This window comes from Arachis ipaensis, chromosome B7 (genome assembly GCF_059453495.1).
Source record: "Arachis ipaensis isolate K30076 ecotype BB chromosome B7, ASM5945349v1, whole genome shotgun sequence".
NCBI classification, from domain to species: Eukaryota; Viridiplantae; Streptophyta; class Magnoliopsida; order Fabales; family Fabaceae; genus Arachis; species Arachis ipaensis.
In genome coordinates, this window is record NC_142442.1 from 68,045,049 (window position 1) to 68,061,267 (window position 16,219).

General features: G+C 37.9%; 1 non-coding gene and 2 pseudogenes across 1 annotated transcript; 1 reads left to right on the top strand and 2 right to left on the bottom strand.

Moving 5' to 3' along the window:
• Positions 1-1,712: 1,712 nt before the first annotated feature.
• On the bottom strand, positions 1,713-1,973 carry LOC107608541 (protein RADIALIS-like 3 pseudogene; annotated as a pseudogene).
• Positions 1,974-2,104: 131 nt separating this feature from the next.
• LOC107608614 (uncharacterized) lies at positions 2,105-6,347 on the top strand (annotated as a pseudogene).
• An 8,497-nt stretch (positions 6,348-14,844) lies between these two features.
• On the bottom strand, positions 14,845-14,952 carry LOC148552899 (small nucleolar RNA R71). Its single transcript, XR_015893717.1, has one exon. It is a non-coding gene; the product is annotated as a small nucleolar RNA R71 (small nucleolar RNA).
• Positions 14,953-16,219: the final 1,267 nt, after the last annotated feature.

A 16,219-nucleotide genomic window follows, 5' to 3' on the forward strand; every position in this document is an offset into this window, starting at 1 on the left:
CTCTCATACTACGGGGGTAACTGTTCTGGTCCTGGGGTCTGGGGCCCCGAACGGCCCGACGACGACCCAAACCCCAAACCTAAGTTATCCTTACTGCCCAAACTGCCCAGAAAGCTGAGAACCAATAACTAACATTCAAATTCAAATACATCCCTTATCTTAGCTAATTAATAAGATAAAATAAGATAACAAAACAAACTATATAATGGGAGTCAAGAATTCCCTCGGATACGTTACACACTTCTAACTCATACTTATATCTCCTAGACTCATTCTGATTTGACTATCAGAATATCTTCTTAGGTACCATCCTCCATCATTTTATAGGTCCAATCACGTCATCACCAAAACCGACAAATCTGTGATCCTTTCCTCAATCCATACTAATGAAATCTCGTACACAATTAAAAGCAAGTCATATGGGGCGTTATTTTCTCGGAGGTATGTTGATCCAACAAATCTTATTCTTATGAAGTTCTATTCATTCATTGGTTCCACTAAAGTATTTATTATTAATTCACTAACGCAAGTCACAAACAATTTTTTCATCAAATGTGAAAAAGAAACATCCAATTATTCTAAAAAAAAAACATCCAAAAAATCAATTAAAATTTTTAGTTGCAAGAGCACCTAGCATCAAAATCTAATCAAAACAACCAAAGTCTCCTATCTAGCCCCTTCTATTTTAATAATAAATTTGTAACCAAATAATAATTCAGCAGTTCAACTGATTTTCTTATTATCATTTAGTGAATTTAGTAATACAGACACTCCAAGTTATCATGGTTATCTTTATTATTAAAACTAAATCAAAATCATTGCTATATTCTTTTTTCTTTTTATTTCATTTCATATATTGGTTTTTAGAGTAGGTAATTTTGATCATCCGCAAAAGCTGATATGAACAAAGGCGCAGCGTGGCAGAATAATATTGTATTCTAAGAGATGCATGGTGTGTTCAATAATAAAGATAAATTTTTTAACGTGTTGAATATAAATAAAGTTTTGTAGGCTTGCGCTGTTATAACGATCAACCAATTTAGTAGTCAATTCGGCAGCCAAATAGATCGACAGCGTAGGCAAGTATAGTTTTGGAGGATATGGATGCAATTAAGTAATCAATAATGAATGCTTGAACGTACTATGCTCTACTTTTACAACGCCGGAAAATGGTTATTCAACCACCAGAAAAGTGGGTCAATGTATATTATATTGCCACATTCCTTATTATTATTAGACTAATTTTATAGTATTTTTTGTTTGGTGTCTAATTTTTGTATAAATTATTTTTTATAATAATTTTTAAATATTTAATTTTTATAATTTTTACTTTTAAATTTAAAATTAATTGTTTAATTTATTTTAACAATTTGACCATATCTTTTAACTATCATAGCAAACACCTTATTATTAGAAGCAAACGGAAGTTTAAAAAATTATATTTCCTTCCTAAATGTTTTAGTAAGGACGAATGCTAATATATTCAGATAAAATATAGAATGCAATACTTCTTATTTTATAAAGACTGTTTAAAGGCAAGATTGCTATTACAAACCTGTCTTCATTTATAATGTTAATTAAACAACAAAGGTGGAAGCATAGAAAAAGAGGGATAGGGATGATAGATTGCTTACATAGAGGGTGCTATTTTGGGTAATTAATAAGTGAGGAAAGATGAGTACGGTATGCATGCATAAGATAGAAAGTAGCAGTTAAGTTTTAGCAGTGGAGTTCTTCTTGTAGTTGGGTGTGGGAACATGGCCAGACTCAATGTGTTTGATATCCTCCAAGAGGATCTCATAGTGCCTCTTAACCTCCTCAGCTGTTTTATTCCCACCAACTTCCCTTGCCACATTATGCCACCTATCTGGTGTGTCCTTGTCGTACTTGGCAAGCGCCTTCTCGAACAGCTTGTTCTGCTTTGGGGTCCATGATGACTCTCCTCCACCACTGGAGTTTGAAGAAGCAGCCATCAACACAACTAACTCAGACAACAACTACACAAACTCGATCAAACTTGTGTGTGTATGTTGCATGGATATAATGCATGCATGTTGTGCTTAATTTATAAATGAACCTTTGGGAATGATGAGGAGTCACATATATGCGAATCTCAAACACTGGTACGCCCAAGGGTCGGATTGGGAATATGAGTTTCAAAATGAATCTGGTTCCGCTTCCAGATTTCAAATTAAAATAATGTTATTCCTGGTACAGTTCAAATAAAAGTTGTGTATGGTCAACTTGTTTTTGTGGACAAGGAACTTCCTGGTTTGATTGATGGGCTCTATATGTGGATTATAACTTCCTGGTACTCAAGAATTTTAACATTTCTGCCTCAAACACACACACCTACCAACATCTTAGCGTTTTATATATTTCAAGTGGTTTATTATTAATGAGATGTTTTATTTTAGAAAGCATCAAGCTGGCAGGGGAACGGACAGCATTCAGGACTATATCTTCTCTCTCAAGCTATGTGTGGATTATTCAAGTGAAAATTCTAACACTTTCTATCTGCAAATGCAATCCATATAGCACATAGCTGTATGTGCCTGCCTTGTGCTGATTTTAGTCTTGGTTTTACTATTTATAGTGCATCTATATATACAACCACATATGTTCATGTTAACGCAGAATATTTCTAAATCTGGTTTTCTCAGGTGACATCTACGGAATTGTGATAATCATAGTAGAGTAGGCACACTCTACTTTTCGTTGATTTTGATGTACGCGAAGATGACCACCAACAATAATATAATAACCATATATACCTTTTGTTTCGTTTTGTTTTCGGTTAACCAACATTCCAAAAGGTTATAATACTACTACTGCTGCTACTACCTTTATTCCTCCACTTTCAAACATTTATTTAATTGTTTGTGCCATTTATGGTATTATTGCACGCATTATTCTTATAATAACTCCACTGAGTGAGTGCTTCGACATGTATAGTATAGCGTCACAAAATTAAAAAGCAATTGAGTGAGACAATTCAGACCCGTTTGTTACCCTATAGAAAACAATTATCCCAAACATGATATATAGCGAGATCAACCCACTTATTGTGTCTCAAAAAAATGTTGGCTTTTGTATATTATAAACTTAAATGTTATAACAAGAATAGTAAAAATAATTTTGGTGAAGAAGTAATTTGAATAAATGATTGGAGAAATTTAATAGTTATATTATTGATAGTTAAAGAGTATATAAAAATTAGTGAGACTTGAGTGTGAGTCACCAAACACATGATACTCAAGAAGATGGTGAATTGAGTATAAAAAACAATCATAACTTTTTACAAAATTTAAATGAATTTGAAATAAAATGTACAAATAAATTTGTATTGGTATTTTTTCAAGAACTTAAGTCACTTCTTAAATATTTACAAGAAGCTTTTACTTTTTATACCACTTATCAAAATATAAATAACAATGAATATAAAAGAGATCGAATTTAGAGAGATTGCAAACGGCGATATGTATTCTGGTTTGGTGTAACTTCTTTGTCTACGTCCAGTCCCTCTACTAAGGTGTCAAAAATTTTTACTATATTACCAATCATCTAGAATGCTTCACAAACTGCTATAATAATGAGCACTTGATGTATATCTCACGGTATATCATTACCACTTGTATATTAAGCCACTCCACCCAAAACTACCTTCTCTAAGAATTTCTTGAGTGCTTAATATACCTCTTAGGTATCCTTAACGAATATAGTGTATAAACAAGAAGTCTAAAAAACATGGAGAATCACACACCAAATCACTCAACAAAAAAAGCTACAAAATTCTGCTTTCACAATATCAAGAAAAAGCATAAATTGACACTACAAAATTCTTGTTTGTTTGTGGAAGTTTTTTAGTGGGAGTTATTATAAACCTCCATAATATATTTTAATGGTGACAATTTATAAAACCTCCCTAAATCATTAACAATAACTCCAATCAATACTCAAAAAATTTCTAGCCCAAATAAATATTAGCCCATAACAAAAATTGTAAAAAAAAGAACATTCAAAAGAGGGACTTTGAGCAAAAACGAGAGAGAGGGAGAGAGACCTCTCTGAAACCCTAAAATCTCGAGGTCATTGCTGCCGCCATTCATCTCCTTGTCGCCGTCGTCTCCTCCGTTAAAGCGTTATGAACGGAGGACGAGGTGATCATGGAGCCTATGAATTTTCGTTGACCTCTCAGAGTGACGATTTGATTCAGATTGTTGAAGTAATGCTTTAAATCTTCCACTTCTGCGTCGTCTTTCACCGCGGGTTGTGCCGCTGGTTCTGCTTTTCTTCTGGCTGCTTGAAGCACTCAAAGTGCAGTCTCGACACGAATTCAATGGTGTGGTTTGGGCGCGATTCGGTGGTGCTAGCTGAAGAAATCAAAAAGGCGAGCTAGCGAGTCTCTGTAAGCTTCGATTGAAGCTACGTTCAAAGCTATCAGATCTCGTTGAACTATGAGGATTTGTTCCTAATTTTTTCTTGTTCTTTGCTTTCCTCAATTCTTCAATTCTTCAAATTTTTTCAAAGATATTATTTTTTGTGATAATTTGATGATATAGCTTTGGCTTTGTAGCAAGAGTCCTATAAACTAAGCAACATCAAAGGCTATGCTGACATAGATGATCAGCATCATCTTTAGGAGAACAGAAACCAATCCGGTGGGGGCTTATTTGATATAATAATATTCGATTGTGTCTTATACAAAATTAAATTTTAGGAGGTTGAGTTACTTATCTTAGACAAGTTTGATGAATTTTGCAGCCCCACATTTTCACAAGCAGCAGTAATTTTGTTCTTCAATAGTCTTGCAGATGGTGGCTTGATGGCTTCATTGCTGGTAACTTTCTTACTTTTCTCTAACAAGATTAGAGTCCATAGAGTAGTTACGGTAAATCTTGTATAACAGAGATTAGATTAAAATAAATGAAATTTGCCATGGGATGCAGTATTTTTTGAAAGCACATTTCTAATTCGACAAGAACCAGTTTGCAGATTTGATGATGATTTCAGGAATAGGAGCAACTCTTACACAAGTAATTAAGCTTTAATTAGTACTCACACCCTCTTAATTATTCAAAATCAATAATTAATCATTCCCTAATAAATTTCACTTTGGCATGCAGCTACTTTTAATGCCAATATTAATACCTACTCTAGAGAAGAGAAGTTGCTCTCAACAGGGCTCTTAGTTAGCTGCATCAATGTAAGTTTAATTTCCACATATTTCTTGTTTGATTTGTAACATTATATAATATAATACTAACGAAGTTTTATTAACAATTAATATATGGTTATGTAGATGTTTGTGTACAGCATATCTTGGGCAGGATGGGTAATAATATTTTTCTTCCTTCTAAAATCTTCTTATTTTGCTTATAGTATTATACATTCAAGAACAATCGTTGAAAACCATGCAGGTTCCTTATGCTCTAGCAGGTTGTTCTATTTTTGGGGTTTTTGTGCGCCCAAGTGTAAGTATCCGTTCCTATTTGGTAACTTATAACTAACTTTGAAATAATAATTTCATATCTCACATTGTGCTTGGTACAGATATACAGCATTGCATCCAAACAAGTTGGTCCTAATGAACAGGTACCCTTACTCAAGTTCCTTATTTATGTCTCCACCCAAAGAAGGACACCATAAAAAAACATTGTTTATATTATCTTGATTGTTGGTTTCCCTGGGAAATCATCATTATATTATTTATTAATGATTTCGAAAAGAAAAAAAACACAAGAATTTTGCAACGAAGAACCATAAATTTATAAGTCTTAGATAAAAAAATATTACAAAGTTTTAAAAAAAATTGCTTTACTCTGGACCAAGTTACAGGTCCATTTGATTTTCCGTGATATACTTGGTCCATTAGATCTACAAATGTAACTAATGTCAAGATAATGTAAAAAAAAACTTACATATCCTTTTGTTTTGATGCTGATATTTGTATTTAATGCTGTTGTTACAATTCAGAGAAAGTCTCAAAGTATGTGTCATATCTTTTTGCAAATCTCATAGAAGTTTTTAGTAAAGACCACTGTTGATTTAATGTGTTTAATATGTTTCTGCACTACTCTTTTTGTTTTCAAGGTAAAATAGACATCTTTTTTCCACTGATAGTGTTTAGACCACTGGACAGTTTAGAGTTTTCCATCGACCAAAAGTTAGTGTTCTTCGGTATGATGTTCTTCCTGTTGATTAAAGTTTCTTGTAAGATAGGTTAAAGACCTTAAATGATATGTTGTTTTTCCATTGTTTTTTTTTGGTATGATTAATTTGTTTTAGTGTTGGTGTTTCGAGGGTTACCTGAAACAGAGTGGTCGATCTCGGGTGAGACCTTCTAGTCTGGTTATAGCTGTCGCATCCGACTTGTTGTAGCGGAGGAGTTGCTCAGTCCTCGATCACCGGTGGGTGGTGGTACCTGCAAGAGACTCCGATGCTTAAGTCAGTACGGGCTTTAGGCAGGTTCTTTGTAGAATTGGAGTATGAGTTATACCTGGGTGCTTCAATGTATTTATAGTAGTATTTGGTGATCTTCCCTTGAGATAAGTTTGTTATCTTATCTTTATCTTTCGTGGGTGAGATCATTATCTTTGGCTAACCGCCCTCTAGTGGGCGGTGATTCTTTTACCGTGGGCCTCTGTGGCGATTCGTCCAAGCTCTTTATGAAGAGGTCGGCGGTGGACAAACCTTTAAAGAGGTCGGTCGCTTTGTTTTTGTCCGACCCGGACCTTATAGCTCGGTCCAAGGTATGAACAGTGCCCCAGCTTTGAGCTTCGACCTTTCCATAAAATCGTGCTTTCTGAACCTCGATCTCTTTGGCGAAGTCGTGCTCAAGCATCTTTCTTGGTTGTTCCCGGTTTGCTTCCTTCTGGTGCAATTTTCGCGTTCTTTGATGCTTTCGAAACGTGAAGCGTTTTTGCTTTTAAATGCGGCATTATTTCTGAGTGCATTAACTTCTTTGGGAGCGTGCGAGTGCTTTTAAAGCCTATTGATTGGGCTTTTATCCCCTTTTCCGTTTCGTTTCTCTCTTTGCTTTTTGATTGAAATCAAAGGGGTTTTCTTTTCTTCAATTTCTTTTGCTTTTATCTGTTTCACTCTGTCTCTCTGTGAAAAGCTTTTTCGTCTGGCTTTTTTGATTTTGATTCAAGCTCTCTTCTTTTCTGAAGTCTTTGAGGCGCTCATGGATCGTTCACATCTTTTGCTGGGAATTTCGTTGCTATCTCTCCTTTCTTCATCGCAGGTTGGTATTTCTGCTTTGCACGTTTTCACGTTCCCCATCCTGGTCATGATTTCTCCATTTGATGTTTTGTTTTATGGTGCATGCTTCTGTTTTTCTTTCAACATTTTGATCTTGCTTTGTTTTTTTGGTTTCAAAAAAGGTTGAAGCTTTTTTATTTCCTGTTTGTTGGTGGGGCTAGGGTTTTTTACTTTCTTTTCTTTCTGTATCTGCATTACCTCCAAAGGGTGCCTCTGGGTTTTGGTGGTGATCCTTGAGTTTGATAAATCCTTGGTGCGCCCTTTGTTTGTTACGTTTGCTTTTTGTTGGCTATATTTTCATCTCCTTATTTGTGGCCGAGTTATTTGGTAGTGACGCCCCTTTTGTTTTCTTGCTGTCGGAGTAGTTTTTATGTCTTCTCGTAGAAATATTGTTCAAATGTCCACAAAGGTTCCTCCTGGTATGGCTGACTGGTTAGATTCCATAGTTTTAGGGTGTGTTTTTGTAGCGGATCCGGAATACTATGAGAAATTTAGGAGATTTCATAGGATGTTTGAGAATAGGGAGGACGAGAAAAACTACAAGCTGGTGTCCCCCGACCCCGAGGAGAGGGTTAGTTTTCCTCCTTTAAGTCGAGCGGAACGTCCCTTCTTTTATACATATGACTGCTTCTTCACCAAGTTAGGTGTTACCTTGCCCTTTACTGAGTTCGAGTCCGACCTCCTTTGGAACTGTAACCTTGCCCCTTCTCAGCTTCATCCTAACTCTTGGGCTTTTATGAAGATTTTTCAGCTGCTTTGCCAGGAGTTGGGTGTCCGACCTTCCCTTAGTCTTTTTCTCTATCTGTTCGTGTTGACCAAGCCGGGGGAGGCCAAGAAGAAGGCTTCTTGGATCTCCCTCTGGGCTACCCAAGAAAAGAAGGTGTTTTCTATTTTTGATGATTCCTTCGATGATTTTAAAAACATCTATTTCAAAGTCCGAGCTGTTGAGAAAGTTCACCCCTTTTTCCTGGATGAGAACAATGAGCCAATCTTCCCTCTTTGGTGGCAAAAAGAGCCTGTAGTTTTTAAGTATCCTCTAGAGAGTCTTGATGAGGTGGAGAGGGACTTTGTGGGTGTTTTGGAGGAGCACTGGGGAGAGCCTCCTCATCTGGATACTAAGAGATTTTTAGGGAATCCTGCCCTTCACCGCTCCGAGCTAGGTAGTGGCTGACTTCTTTTTAGAAATTTTTCTTTTGTTTGCTGTGATTTTGTCGCTATCCATTGTGTGATTGTTTTCCTGGTTTCTTTCAGAGATGGTGTCGAGCTCTGATTCAATGAAGGTTTTCCACAAGACCAAGAAGGCGGTGGCTGCCTAGAATTTGTCTAGGAAGACATCGGGGATGGCTCTTCTCAACTTCCACCGAAGAAGCCGGACTCGGGCCCTCAGGGACCGAGGAAGATTATCCTGATTCCTCAAGTTCAGGTGGCCTCTTTTGATCCTCCCCTTTCGACTTCTGGTGCTGCCTCTTCTCCTCCTCCCTCTAGGCCTTTTTCCTAAGAGGCCGAGAACTGCAGGGACCTACAACCTAAACGACAAGGAGTTTGACGATGTGGCCTTTGTTGCTGAGCACATCGCCACTCATGGTCATGTTCCGACTGATGACGTGTCTATTCTGCACCACCTTGACTTCATATCTAGTAATAGCCTTCGGATGGCTAACCTTAGCGCTGCTCTCTTGAGGGAGTTCAAGAAGTCTCCGATCCATGCCACTAGCGCCTTTCTTGAGAAAGCTAAGGCTGATTACGACAGGGTGGAGGGTCTAAGGCTAGAGCTCGAGGCAAAGAATGTTGGACTGGAACTTATGGTGGAGAGGGAGAAGGCCCGGGCTACCGCGGCTGAGGCGGCTACTAACTTGGCCGAGGACATGGCGAAGAAGGCTAAGGAGGGCTATACTCGAACTTATGGGGAGCTCCTGGTGGTTAAGGAGAAACTCCAGTCTTCTTATGACGATTATACTGAGCTTCAGAGCCATGTGGTGAGTGGTATGACTACCCTGTATGAAAATTTGAAGGCTCAGGTCCGGGTTCTTGCCCCAGATGCCGACCTTTCCTTATTTAGCATGGATAACGTTGTACCTGGGTGCTCCAGTGTATTTATAGTAGTGTGGAGTGACCTCCCTTCGAGATAAGTTAGTTTATCTTATCTTATCTTTTGTGGGTGGATCCCCTTATCTTTGGCTAGCCGCTTTTAGGTGGGTTGTGATCTCCTGATTTGGGCCTATTTGGGCCCTTTGGCCGAGCTCTTTGGGCAGAGGTCGGTGACGTCCATCCTTTATAAGATGTTGGTCATTTTTCTCCTCATTCAACTCGGCTCGCCTAGCTCGACCCATGGTGTGAATAGTGCCCCTGCTCGAGCTTCAATCTTCCCTTGAGGTCGTGCTTTCCTAGCTTCAATCCTTTAGGAAAGTCGTGTTCGAGCATTGATTTGACTTTGGGTTGCTCCTCCTTGTGTGATTCTTGGCGCTTGTTTTTTGCGAAGTGTTTTAAACTCCTTGGGAATATGCGCTTTTAATGCCCATTAATTAGGCTTTTATTTTTGCCGTTTCGTTCCCTCGCTTTATTTTTTGAAATTGAAAAAAGGCTTTAAACCTTGGTTTTCAGTTTCTTTGCTATCTTCCGTTTCATTTTCTCAGAGAAGAAAAAACTTCCTTTTGTTCGCCCTTTGCTTTCTGAAAAAAGCTTTTCTCCTTCGTTCTTTTCCTTCAGTTTTCACCTTTCTTTCTTGGGAAGATCACCATTTTGCTAAAGTTTTGCCCCGAGCGTTTCTTCTTTGCCGCTTTGAAGCTTTTGTTGGACTGTTCGCTTTTCGTTGCACCTCCGTTGTTACTTCTCATTCTGCAGGTTGGTACTTATACCCTTTCTTCATTCTTCCTGCTTTGTTTGTCTTTTTTCTTATTGCTTTTCCTCTTGCATGCTTTCTCTTTGCACAAAGTTTTGGTCTTTATTGAGTCTTTAGTAGAGAAAGGTTGGCACTTTCCTGGTGATTCTTTGCGTAGTCTGGTTCCCATGATAATTATGGTCTTTTTGACATTGTTGTTTGTATGGAGAAATGCTAGCAAAATGGTTGAACTCTTTGTATCTTCTTTTGTTTGGCTGGTTAGGGCACAAATTTTTACGTCGTCTTCCTTTTTCTAGGTTCTTGCACTGTCGTTGCCTCCAAAGGGTGCCCCTGGACTTTGGTGGTGGTCCTCTACTTTTTGCGAGTCCTGGGGTTTCCCTTTTCCTGTCGTATCTGACACTTGTTGATATTTTATTGTGCCATTCTTTTACTGTCCGAGTTGTTTGGTAGTGACCTCTTCTTCCTTTTTTCTTGCTGTAGGGATAGTTGCTTATGTATTCAGGAAAAAACATTGTTGAGATGTCTACCAGAGTTCCTGCAGGTATGGCCGATTGGATGGATTTAATAGTCTTAATGTTTGTGATCGTGGCTGATCCCAAGTATTGTATAAGGCTTAGGAGGTTCCATAGGATTTGTAGTGATAGGGAAGACGAAAAGAATTACGAGCTAGTGTCGCCTGATCCTGAGGAGAGGGTTAGTTTCCCTCCCTTAGCTCAGGGAGAACGCCCCTTCTTTTATGCTTATGACTATTTTTTTAGTCTGCTAAACATCACCATTCCTTTTACTTCTTTTGAGACCGACCTGTTATGGACTTGCAATGTGGCCCCTTCCAAGCTTCATCCGAACTCTTGGGCCTTCATTAAGATTTTTCAACTGTTGTGCCAGGAGTTAGGTGTCTGACCTACCGTATCTCTTTTTCTTTATCTGTTCGTCCTGACCAAGCCTACAGTAGCCAAGAAGAAGGCTTCTTGGGTTTCGTTCTGGGCTACCTGATGAGCGGATAATTTATACGCTTTTTGGCATTGTTTATAGTATGTTTTTAATATATTTTAGTTAGTTTTTATTATGTTTTTATTAGTTTTTAAATAAAAATCACAATTCTGGACTTTACTATGAGTTTGTGTGTTTTTCTATGATTTTAGGTATTTTCGGGCTGAAATTGAGGGACCTGAGCAAAAATCTGATTCAGAGGCTGAAAAAAGACTGCAGATGCTGTTAGATTCTAACCTCCCTGTACTCGAAGTGGATTTTCTGGAGCTACAGAAGCCCAATTGGCGCACTCTCAATTGCGTTGGAAAGTAGACATCCTGGGCTTTCCAGAAATATATAATAGTCTATACTTTTCCCGAGATTTGATGGCCCAAATAGGCATTCCAAGTCAGCTCAAGAATTCTGGCGTTTAACTCCAAAACTGACACAAAAGCTGGAGTTAAACGCCCAAACTGGCACAAAAGCTGGCGTTTAACTCCAAGAAAAGTCTCTACACATGAAAGCTTCAATGCTCAGCCCAAGCACACACCAAGTGGGCCCGGAAGAAGATTTCTGCATTAATTACTTATTTCTGTAACCCTAGGCTACTAGTTTTCTATAAATAGGATCTTTTGCTATTGTATTTTCATACTTGGATAGACCTTTTCACGTTTGGGGGCTGGCCTCATGGCCATGCCTAGACCTTGTTCTTATGTATTTTCAACGGTGGAGTTTCTACACACCATAGATTAAGATGTGGAGCTCTGCTGTTCTTCATGAATTAATATAAGTACTATTGTTTTTCTATTCAACTCAAGTCTATTTCTTCTCCAAGATATTCATTCGTTCTTCAACTTGATGAATGTGATGATCCGTGACACTCATCATCATTCTCACCAATGAACATGTGCCTGACAACCACCTCTGTTCTACTAGCGATGGCTTGAATGCGTATCTCTTGGGTTTCTAATCTAAGATTGGAACCTTCGTGGTATAGGCTAGAATTATTGGCGGCCATTCCTGAGATCCGAAACGTCTAAACCTTGTCTGTGGTATTCTGAGTAGGATCTGGGAAGGGATGACTGTGACGAGCTTCAAACTCGCAATTGTTGGGCGTGTGACAGACGCAAAAGGATCAATGGATCCTATTCCGACATGATCGAGAACCGATAGATGATTAGCCGTGCGGTGACAGCGCATTTGGAACGTTTTCACTGAGAGGACAGGAAGTAGCCATTGACAACGGTGATGCCCAACATAAAGCTTACCATGGAAAGGAGTATGAATGATTGGAAGAAGGCAATAGGAAAGTAGAGGTAAAGGAGGAACAAAGCATCTTTATACGCTTATCTGAAATTCCAACCGAAGAATTACATAAGTATCTCTATCTTTATTTTATGTTTTATTTATCTTTTAATTATCAATTCTCCATAACCATTTGAATCCGCCTGACTGAGATTTACAAGGTGACCATAGCTTGCTTCAAGCCGAAAATCTCTGTGGGATCGACCCTTACTCACGTAAGGTTTATTACTTGGACGACCCAGTGCACCTGCTGGTTAGTTGTGCGGAGTTGTGATAAGGAGTTGAGATTATAATTGTGCGTACCATGATGATGGCGCCATTGATGATCACAATTTCGCGCACCAAGTTTTTGGCGCCGTTGCCAGGGATTGTTCGAGTTTGTACAACTGACAGTTCATCTTGTTGCTTAGATTAGGTACTTTTTAGAATTTTTAAGAACGGATTCTAGAGTTTCAAGGTGATGTTCTTATCATCACAAAGGCTGATTGATTCTCATCAATTTAGCTGCTGAATGTAATGTGCTGCTGAAGCTCGGCCAAACATATCTAATCTTTTTAGACTGAAGCTTTAGACTAAGATTGCATGATTCCTGGAATTCTTATTAAAAGTTTTGATTCTCTTTATTTTCTTTTCCATATAAGTTTCGAAAATCACAAAAAAAATTATAAAACCATAAAAATCAAAAATATTTTATGTTTCTTGTTTGAGTCTAGTATCAATTTTTAAGTTTGGTGTCAATTGCATGTTTTTATTCTTCTTGCATTTTTCGAATATATGCATTATGTTCTTCATTGATCTTCAAGTTGTTCTTGATGATTTCAGTGCTCTAATCTTTAAATTCTCTTGTTTTTTGTGTATTTTGTTGTTTTTCTTATGCATTCTCAATTTGTTAAAGCCTCTAATACAAAATTTCTAAGTTTGGTGTCTTGCATGCATTGTTCATTTGATCTTAGTTGCATTTTTTATTGTTGTTTCTCATCATCAAAAATTCAAAAATATTTTCAAAACTATGTCTTTTCAAGTCAATAATACAGAGAATTGAAGATTCAGAACATTCAGCAGAGGAATCAAACAGAAAAAACTGGGCATTCAAAACGCCCAGTGAAGAAGGAAAATTGGCGTTTAAATGCCCAGCCAGGGTTAACGCCCAAAAAGGTAGGATTGTGGGCGTTAAATGCCAGAATGGATGCCATTCTGGGTGTTTAACGCCAGGATGACACTAGAGGGAAGATTTTGTTTTTAATTTAGATTTTTTTCAAATCTTCATAATTTTTCAAAATCAAATCTTTTTCAAATAATATCTTTTCAATCATATCTCTTCAAAATCAATTTCTTTCCATTTTTTTTATTATTACTATTTTCGAAAATCCTTGCTAAAATTAATGATCTACTTCAAAATTTTCAAGTTGTTACTTGCCTATTAAGAAAGGATCAAATTTTAAATTTTAAGAATCATATCTTTTAATTTCTTGTTAGTCAAGTAATCAACTTTAATTTTTAAAACTTTCTCTTTTTAAATTGATCTTCAATCATATCTTTTCAATCATATCTTCTCAATCACATCTTTTTCAAAATTAACTCTCAATCATATCTTTTTGATTTCTAATTTCAAAATCTTTTTCAAAAATCACTTAATTTCTTTCCCAATTTTAGTTTTCGAAAATCATCAATCAATTTTTCAAAATTTCTTTTAATTATTTCAAAATATTTTACTTTATTTTCGAAAATTCTTCCCCTCTTCTCACATCCTTCTATTTAAAGGACTAACATTCTTCCTCAAGGTGCAATTCGAACTCCCTCCTTCTTTATATGTTCGAATTCTCTTCTATCTACCTCCTCCTTCTATTCTTCTTTTCCTCTGACACCTCAAGGAATCTCTATTCTGTGACATAGAGGATTCCCTACTTTCTTGTTCTCTTCTCTTTCACATGAGCATGAACAAAGATAAAGGCATACTTGTTCAAGCTGATCCTGAACCTGAAAGGACCTTGAAGAGAAAGCTAAGAGAAGCTAAAGAATATCTCTCTTTAGAGGGGCTAACAGAGCTTTTCAAGGAAGAAGAAACCATGGCAGCCAAAAACAACAATGCCAACAATGCAAGGAAGGTGCTTGGTGACTTTACTGCACCTACTCCCGACTTCTATGGGAGAAGCATCTCAATCCCTGCAATTGGAGCAAACAACTTTGAGCTTAAGCCTCAATTAGTTTCTCTAATGCAACAGAATTGCAAGTTTCATGGACTTCCATTGGAAGATCCTCATCAGTTCTTAGCTGAATTCTTGCAAATCTGTGACACTGTCAAGACCAATGGGGTTGACCCTGAAGTCTACAGACTTATGCTTTTTCCTTTTGCTATAAGAGACAGAGCTAGGACATGGTTGGATTCACAACCTAAAGAAAGCCTGAACTCTTGGGAAAAGCTAGTCAATGCCTTCTTGGCAAAGTTCTTTCCACCTCAAAAATTGAGCAAGCTTAGAGTGGAAGTCCAAACCTTCAGACAAAAGGAAGGAGAATCCCTCTATGAAGCTTGGGAAAGATACAAGCAATTGATCAGAAGATGTCCTTCTGACATGCTTTCTGAATGGAGCATCATAGGTATTTTCTATGATGGTTTGTCTGAACTATCCAAGATGTCATTGGATAGCTCTGCTGAAGGATCTCTTCATCTGAAGAAGACGCCTGGAGAAGCTCAGGAACTCATTGAAATAGTTGCAAATAACCAATTCATGTACACTTCTGAAAGGAATCCTATGAATAATGGGATAGCTCAGAAGAAAGGAGTTCTTGAGATTGATACTCTGAATGCCATATTGGCTCAGAATAAAATATTGACCCAACAAGTCAAATATGATTTCTCAGAGTCTATCTGGAATGCAAGCAGCAACAGGCAGTACTAAGGAAGCTTCCTCTGAGAAGAAGCTTATGATCCTGAGAACCCAGCAATGGAAGAGGTGAATTACATGGGAGAACCCTATGGAAACACCTATAATCCTTCATGGAGAAATCATCCAAATCTCTCATGGAAGGATCAACAGAGACCTCAACAAGGTTTCAACAACAATAATGGTGGAAGAAACAGGTTTAGCAATAGCAAGCCTTTTCCATCATCTTCTCAGCAACAGACAGAGAACTCTAAGCAAAGCCACTCTGACTTAGCAACCATTGTCTCTGATCTAATTAAAACCACTCAAAGTTTCATGACTGAAACAAGGTCCTCCATTAGAAATTTGGAGGCACAAGTGGGTCAGCTGAGTAAGAAAATTACTGAACTCCCTCCTAGTACTCTCCCAAGCAATACAGAAGAAAATCCAAAAAGGGAGTGCAAGGCCATAAACACGTCTCACATAGCTGAACCTGGAGAGGAGGAAGAGGCAGTGATCTCCACTGAGGAAGACCTCAATGGACGTCCACTGGCCTCCATGAAGTTCCCTGATGAGGAACCATGGGAATCTGAGGCTCACACTGAGACTATAGAGATTCCATTGAATTTACTTCTGCCATTCATGAGCTCTGATGAGTATTCTTCCTCTGAAGAGGATGAAGATGTTACTGAAGAGCAAGTTACTAAGTACCTTGGAGCAATCATGAAGCTAAAGTTCAAGTTGTTTGGTAATGAGACTTGGGAGGATGAACCTCCATTGCTCATCAAAGAACTGGATGACTTGACTAGGCGGAGATTACCTCTGAAGAGACAAGACCCTGGGAAATTCTCAATCCCTTGTACCATAGGCACCATGACCTTTGAGAAGGCTCTATGTGACCTAAGGTCAAGCATAAAGATCATGCCTCTCTCTGTAATGGAGAAGCTAGGGATCATTGAGGTACAAGCTGCAAGAATCTCAC